We start from the raw sequence: 7,573 nt of genomic DNA, 5'->3' as shown, positions 1-7,573 counted from the left end.
GCTTTACTCAAACTCTGGGAGTTGACTATGATGAGACCTTCTCACCAGTAGCTAAGATTAAGTCTATTAGAGTATTGTTAGCCATAGCTGCATTTCATGATTATGAAATATGGCAAATGGATGTCAAAACCGCTTTCCTTAATGGAAAGTTGGCTGAGGATGTTTACATGGCTCAACCAGAGAGTTTTGTCGATACAAGATACCCTAATAGAGTGTGTAAGCTTGATAAATCCATTTATGGATTGAAACAAGCATCTCGCAGATGGAATCTTTGCTTTGATGAGAAAGTCAAAGAGTTTGGTTTTTCTAGGAGTGAGGATGAGTCTTGTGTGTATGTCAGGGCTAGTGGGAGCATAGTTAGCTTCTTGGTGTTGTATGTGGATGACATACTTCTCATAGGAAACGACGTCCCAACCTTGCAGGAGGTTAAGTCCTGGCTTGGGAAGTGTTTCGCTATGAAGGACCTTGGGGAAGCTGCCTATATCCTAGGGATAAGGATATTGAGAGATAGGAGTAAGAGACTAATTGGACTTAGTCAAAGTACTTACTTGGATAAGGTGCTGAAGTGGTTCAGCATGCAAGAATCCAAGAAAGGGGAATTACCCGTCTAGAGTAATGCCAAGCTAAGTAAGACTCAGAGTCCGAGTACAGAGGCTGAGATAGCTGAGATGAGTCATATACCATATGCTTCAGCTGTGGGCTCGATCATGTATGCTATGACTTGTACTCGCCCTGATGTGGCCTTTGCTTTGAGCATGGTCAGTAGATATCAAGGGAACCCTGGCAGAGCACACTGGACAGCGGTAAAGAACATTCTCAAGTATCTGCGAAGGACTAAAGATTGGGTCCTTACCCTCGGAGGCAGTGATGACTTGAGAGTGGAAGGATATAGCGATGCTAGCTTCCAGACTGATAGGGATAATTTCCGCTCTCAGTCAGGCTGGGTCTTTATCCTAAATGGAGGGGCAATTACTTGGAAAAGTTCCAAGGAGGAGACAGTAGCTGATTCTACTTGTGAATCAGAGTACATAGCAGCAAGTGAAGCAGCTAAGGAGGCGATATGGCTAAAGAACTTCATCGGAGACCTTGGAGTTGTACCAGCTATAAAGGAGCCAATGGAAATTTTCTGTGACAGCGAAAGTGCGGTTGCTTTGGCTAAGGAACCAAGAGATCACGGGAGATCTAGGCACATTGACAGAAAATACCATTTCATCAGACATCGAATAGAAGAAGGACTCCTCGTGGCTAAGAGGGTATCATCAGATGAGAACCCGGCAGATCCCCTCACGAAGGGACTGAGCAGGGTTAAGCATTTACAGCATGCGAGGCGCATTGGGCTGAAGGATGATATTAGTTTCAATAATTAGATTCCTGAAACTTGTAAAATGTAATTGACATTTGATGATAAATAAAAGTTGTTATTTATTTATGAGTAAGGTGTTACTATCTTGTGTTGATTGTTTACTATGTTTCAATTTTGCATGTTTTTACTTCCAGAATAATTATGTTATTATTCAAACCATCCACAATCAGTCAAACTTTGGAAGTAAGTATTGATTTAAGACTGTCATGAATTTGGCTTGTATGATTTGTCTAAAAGTGCTTTGGACAATGCAATGGTTGCTACAACATTCATGAGTACTCATAAGGGCTGAGTATTGGATCCAACCCACGCTCACTTGCATCACTTCATGGAATTTATCTCGAGTGATCGTGAGACGGTAATATCATATAAATCTTCAAACCTAGAGATATGAGTTGTTGACTATGAGTTGGTTATTCATTGATTGCACGAAAACGCATTGGTAACTCGATGTCATAAAACGTGGCTTTGTGAATAATTCAACAAGTAGTTAGTATAAGCATATCAGTCGAAGTTTATCTGTTCCTTCTAGAAATAGAAGCGATATCTGGGCCCCTCGATGATTTGGTTTTGACCTATGTACCGGGCCCGGTCAGAACCTAATTGATGTGTTCAATTTAGTTCTATGTCGAAACAAATCAGAGATCGAGAAACAAATGTTGGACAATAAGTAAGACCATGTTCCATGTGTTTGTCCGGCTGATATCATGAGAACAGAGGATTATATGATCACTTATCTTAAATGGCGTATCATCATCATCTCAGTTCCGAGAGACTTTGAAAGAGCTACGATTGCTAGTCGGATTTTGAAGTCATATTTGCAAATATAGTTATTAGACTTATCCAAGTGGGAGACTGTTGGATATAGTGTCTAAGTCCATAACTTTATTTGGTATGTACTTGACCCGACCCGGCATGGTCCATTTGGGTTGCATGGCATTGCAATACTTGGATAGACTAGATGAGAGAATAAGGCACTTATGATTATTAATATATTATAAGTTCTAATATATTAATAATAGTATTATTTAATTAGTATTGATCAAGTATTAATCTAGTATTAATTTGGTGATCAAAGTGAGACTAATTAAATATATAGAGTTGATTATGACAATCATCAATTCTTTTATGGTGGATTAATGATCCATGGTTTATGGGTTTGGTTATAACCATATAGAGCTCCATGGATAGTCCATGGGAGTTACAAACCCATGGGTCATGAGAAATCAAGAGTCATGACAATTAAGGGCATTCACGTGTAAACCCTAATTGTGACAACACTATAAAAGGAACCCTATGGCTAGCAAAATCGTGACCTAGTGTTACTAGAGAGGGCATAACCGATTTTGAGTGCTAGAAGTATTCTCTCAAGTTATTCCAAGTCTTGTGGTGTTGTGTGAAGCATTTGAGGCACAACATTTGGGGTGCTAGGCTCACAAAGTCTTGAAGGAATCCAAGCAACAACAAGGTATGTATTTCTACTAGTTTTATGTTCTATGAAATCCCCATGCCATGCTAGTTAGGAAATAACCTTGAAAAGAAATTTGCATGTATATAGAGAAAACATAGATTCAAGGTTATTAGGGTTGCATGTACACTTAGGAAGTGTTAGAATGCTCAAAAACCCATCAGTTACAAAAACACATTTTATGAACTACTTTTAGATCAATTTGGATTGAAAACAACTAACACATATTTTTTTTTCATTAATCTAAATTAACTCATAAAACAAGATGACACAAAAAACTTGGTAATCCATAACTTGAGGACAAGTTATGGAGTCCATACAATGTCATTAAGATCAAGAATTACACTAACAAACAATTTGCACATAATTCCTATGATCTACCAAAACTCATAAGCATGAACAATCCATATCAACAATTTTCAAGAATCATATAAACATATATAAAACTTGAAACTTTGATAATGACTTTGAAATTGGTTTACTATAATCATTAACACGTCAAAAACAGGTTTTATAATTCCAAAACAGTTTAAGGTAATGATTCTAGACCAATTCCAGCCTTAAAAGTCGAAAATATGCTGTCAGGGGCTTCTACTCGTCGAGTGTATGAACCTACTCGACGAGTAGGATGAATATCTTCATGGACTCGGCGAGTTCATCAGTGGACTCGGCGAGTCCAGTGCCAAGGAAGCCAGAATTTTCGATTTTTAAGCTATTTCAGCATGTATAACTTGAAAACAAGCCTATGCTCTGATACCACTATTGGGTTATGAGCATTCTAATAATCCTATGGTGTACATGCAACCCTAAATACCTTGGATCTATGTCTTCTCTATTATACATGCAAATATCAATTTTCCAAGGTATTGTTCTAACTATCATAATATAAAGTACATGTAATATAAAATCTAGTAGAATTACATACCTCTTTGTTGGAGCTTGATTCCATGGAGCTCAAGAGCCTAGTGCCCCAAGTGTGACACCTCAAATGGTTCACACAACATCAAAACAACTTGGAATAACCATGAGAATAGATACTTCACTCTACAAATCGGCTTTCCCTCTTGTGTATGCACTAGTACCGATTTCACCAACCAATGGGGTCTTTATATAGTGTGCACATTAGGGTTACACCATGTAACCCATGACTTTACCCATTCCTTATGCTCTATGGGTTTTAACCTCCATGGAGTATCCATGGGTCACCACATGGGTTAAACCCAACATAAGGAATCATGGATCATAAGCCCACATATATCAGAATGAATGATTTACACAATCAAACCCCATATATTTAATTAGTCTCTTTTGATCACTAAATTAATTCCAAATTAATTCCTGATCAATACTAATTAAATAATATGATTTCATATTAATATATTAGAACTTATAATATATTAATATGTCACAAATATCCTCTTCTCACAAAAGGTCTATCCAAATGTCACGATGTCATGCAACCCAAATAGACCATGCCGGGTTGGATCAAGTATATATACCAATTATAGCTATGGACTTAGACACTAATCCAACATACATAACTGCCCAGGTTTTACTGTAGTGTCCAACATCCAAATACTTTTGTTTTGTTCTTCTTGTAATACTTGTTCCTAATATGTGTGCTTGTTAGTATACTTCTCGTATAATACTTATATTTTAAAAGTATACTTTTAGTCAGAGCACTTCGGCCCCATTCTATTTATAGTTGTATATCTTTTACTGGTTGATATACTGAGTTCACTATAAGCAATGCTCTGATACCAATCTGTCACACCCCCAAACCGGAACGGCGGAAACGTTCAGGGGCGGAGGACGTCATGTATAGTATCACAACAATTGAATAATAGTAATCAAAGCAACAACAACCATTGTATTAATAGTATAATGTTTACATTACAATCGAATCATACGCAATTGACTCCAAAAGTAAATAACAAGTAAAGACTAGAAGCTACTATGCTCCATCTTCTTGGATCCGGCACGTGTACCTTTCTACTAATGTCCTGAGAATACAAGTAGGTTTTGAAAGAGTATCAGCATTAAGCTGATGAGTTCATAAGCGTTTTGTTTTAGAAAACTGTTATGTGTTCTTTCAAAAAGTGTGTTATGTTCTGTAAACTAGAAGTGTTGTTAATACCCTCCTATGATCACTTAGTACATACAAGTTATAGAAATCTAGATCGAACATACAGTCGATTGGGTGATTCTGCCCTAAGCCCACAACCAAACAAGGAACAGGGAATGAGACGGAAGTCACACATCCCACTGCATGTTGGTTGTTAATTTCACATAACCCTGGTGTATATACTAAGTAATCCCCTAGTTATTAACTCTGATGACTGATTTGTTAAGTATATTATTACGTGAATGAGTCGTTGTTTCCCCAGTGAGTTCTTATAACCATACTATGGACGATAAACATTACGAATTACTTCAGACGTCGTGAACTGAATCACGTTTGTCACCTTAGGTTGACTGTAGCTAATAGTCAGGGTGCGGGATTGTTACTCCCGTATAGATCTATACACAAACTCACGCTCTCCCTCCAGGAGACTCTGGTTACAAGGTGTAGACTTCCCAGAAGACGTCTCTCACACTGTAGTTCTCCGAACGAATACACGAATAATACTATGAAAACCCTTTTTGTTATTAACATGAATCCTTATAAAATAGTACCTTTTATTTCATAATTCATAAGTTTGTTTCCTAGTTTGAAAACTGTATTTGCAACGTGTGTATCTTAACATGTTTATAAAACTGTCCAAAAATCTAGTAGTAACTATGTTTATCAAGTTTAGTAAGTTCTACGTTCAGTGTGTACTAATGATAGGAAAATATAATAAACCAAATTATATTTTAAACACAAGATTACTTGTGCTTTTACTTGTATTCCCCCCTCCCCCCTTTAAAAACATTAAAAAGCTTGTAAAATATGGGGGTATGAACTCACCTGATTGTGAATGACTTGGATTAATGATAGAGATAGGATGCTTGGTATGCTAAGTGAAGTCCCGAGCACAATACGATCCTATTAAGCACATATTAACATGTATAGGCCTAAAATTAGTGTCTAAAACTACTAACAAGTATAGGAAACACCCTTAGGATGTAGGAAACACTTACAATGAAGTGTTAGAACCAAGAATGAGGGATAAAAAGGAGTTGACGGCCAAACCACCATGGGTTCACGGCCCAAGATGTGTTCACGGCCCATGAACACATGAAGGGTTCACGGCCCAAGATGTGTTCACAACCCATGAACACATGAAGGGTTCACGGCCCACTCTTAAACATTTGAAGGGTTTACGGCCCATCTATGAAGGGTTCACGGCCCTATGAAGGGTTCACGGCCGTGAACACCTGAAGGTCATGAAGATGGTGATGAAAGTGATGAATCAATGGATGAATATGAAGCATTCTACATGAAGAAGATGAATCACAAGTGAAAAGGGATGGATTACTTACGTTTTTGGGATGAAAAGAGAGCTTTTGTTGGATGAGTCTTGAAAGAGTCTTGAGGAGTTTTCGGCCAAGGAGGGAAGAAATGAGGAGTAAATGAAGGACAAGTGTATATATATGGAGAGGGATTCACGGCCCAGCATGGGTTCACGGCCGTGAACCTAGTTGTGGTCGTGAGCGTCCCTAGATGATGTTTCCGGCTCGAATGCAATCATGTAATCCCGAGCCAACACTTCTCAACATTCAATCTGTAAGTGTACTAGGCTTAGAGACTCTCAAACTGACCCTAGTCACAGTAAAATTGAAGCAGAAACAAGTCTGACTTCCTATTGATTGGGTTGACTTACAGATAAAGATTTCGGGTTGTCCCACATAGAAACACTGGGTTTTTCCTTGTTAGAAACAAAAATGAGTTTTTCACATTTTGAATCAGATTGATTACCAGAAGCACATAAAGGGCGTTGAGGTGATTAGACATTTGAGTTTTTGGGCACCCATTTATAATTAGGTTTAGAAACATTTACAGGTGTTTTCGAAATGTTTTTCTTTGATTTTGATCGTTTGGGTTTCCGTCTAAGATTAACCGAAGACCCAGATGATGTATTTGACGATACCGATCTTGGCTTAACCACTTTCGGTCTCGTTAAATTACCTGTTGAATTTTTGTTTAAAACTTGTTTGTTCTTTTGAAGATCAGCCCGTTTTCTTTCTTTATTGATGTTCCAATCACCATCAACTGAATGAGATCTCAAGGATTTTCTCTTAAGAGATCTTCCTCGTGACTCATTCATTCTTCTTTGTGCATAAAAAGGAACAAATGCTCGGTTTGGACAATTTTGTGCAATATGACCAGGTGTTCCACAATTAAAGCATGTCTATTTCTTTACATAGAAACTGGTACCGCTCTTTTCTGGTTTAGTGTCCTTATTGAGTTCTTTAATTTTCCCACAAGTGCATGTGTAGGATTCATATTGAGTGACTGACTTAGATGGCGTGTATGTGCTAGTGATAGATTCATGAGGTTTAGATTTATCAGACATATCACCACACTTATCAGAAGCATCTGAATCATCAGTGTTCACAACAACATCATCAAAAACCAAAACATCGATTTTCAAATTTGAAAGAAAAACATCAGTGTTTAAAAACAGAAACATCAGTTTGTAAAACTATATTATTATCGGAAACACTCTCTCCAGTTGCTTGTTTGTCTTGAGCTAAATGTGAATCTCTATATGAATCAGAAACGTTAGTATCCTTTACCCTAGCACTACTCTCTGACA

The sequence above is a fragment of the Lactuca virosa genome, chromosome 5 (assembly GCF_052849685.1).
Source record: "Lactuca virosa cultivar CGN04683 chromosome 5, Lactuca_virosa_CGN04683_v6, whole genome shotgun sequence".
NCBI lineage: Eukaryota > Viridiplantae > Streptophyta > Magnoliopsida > Asterales > Asteraceae > Lactuca > Lactuca virosa.
The sequence above is the reverse complement of the archived record's forward strand: the minus strand, read 5'-3'. Positions refer to the sequence as shown.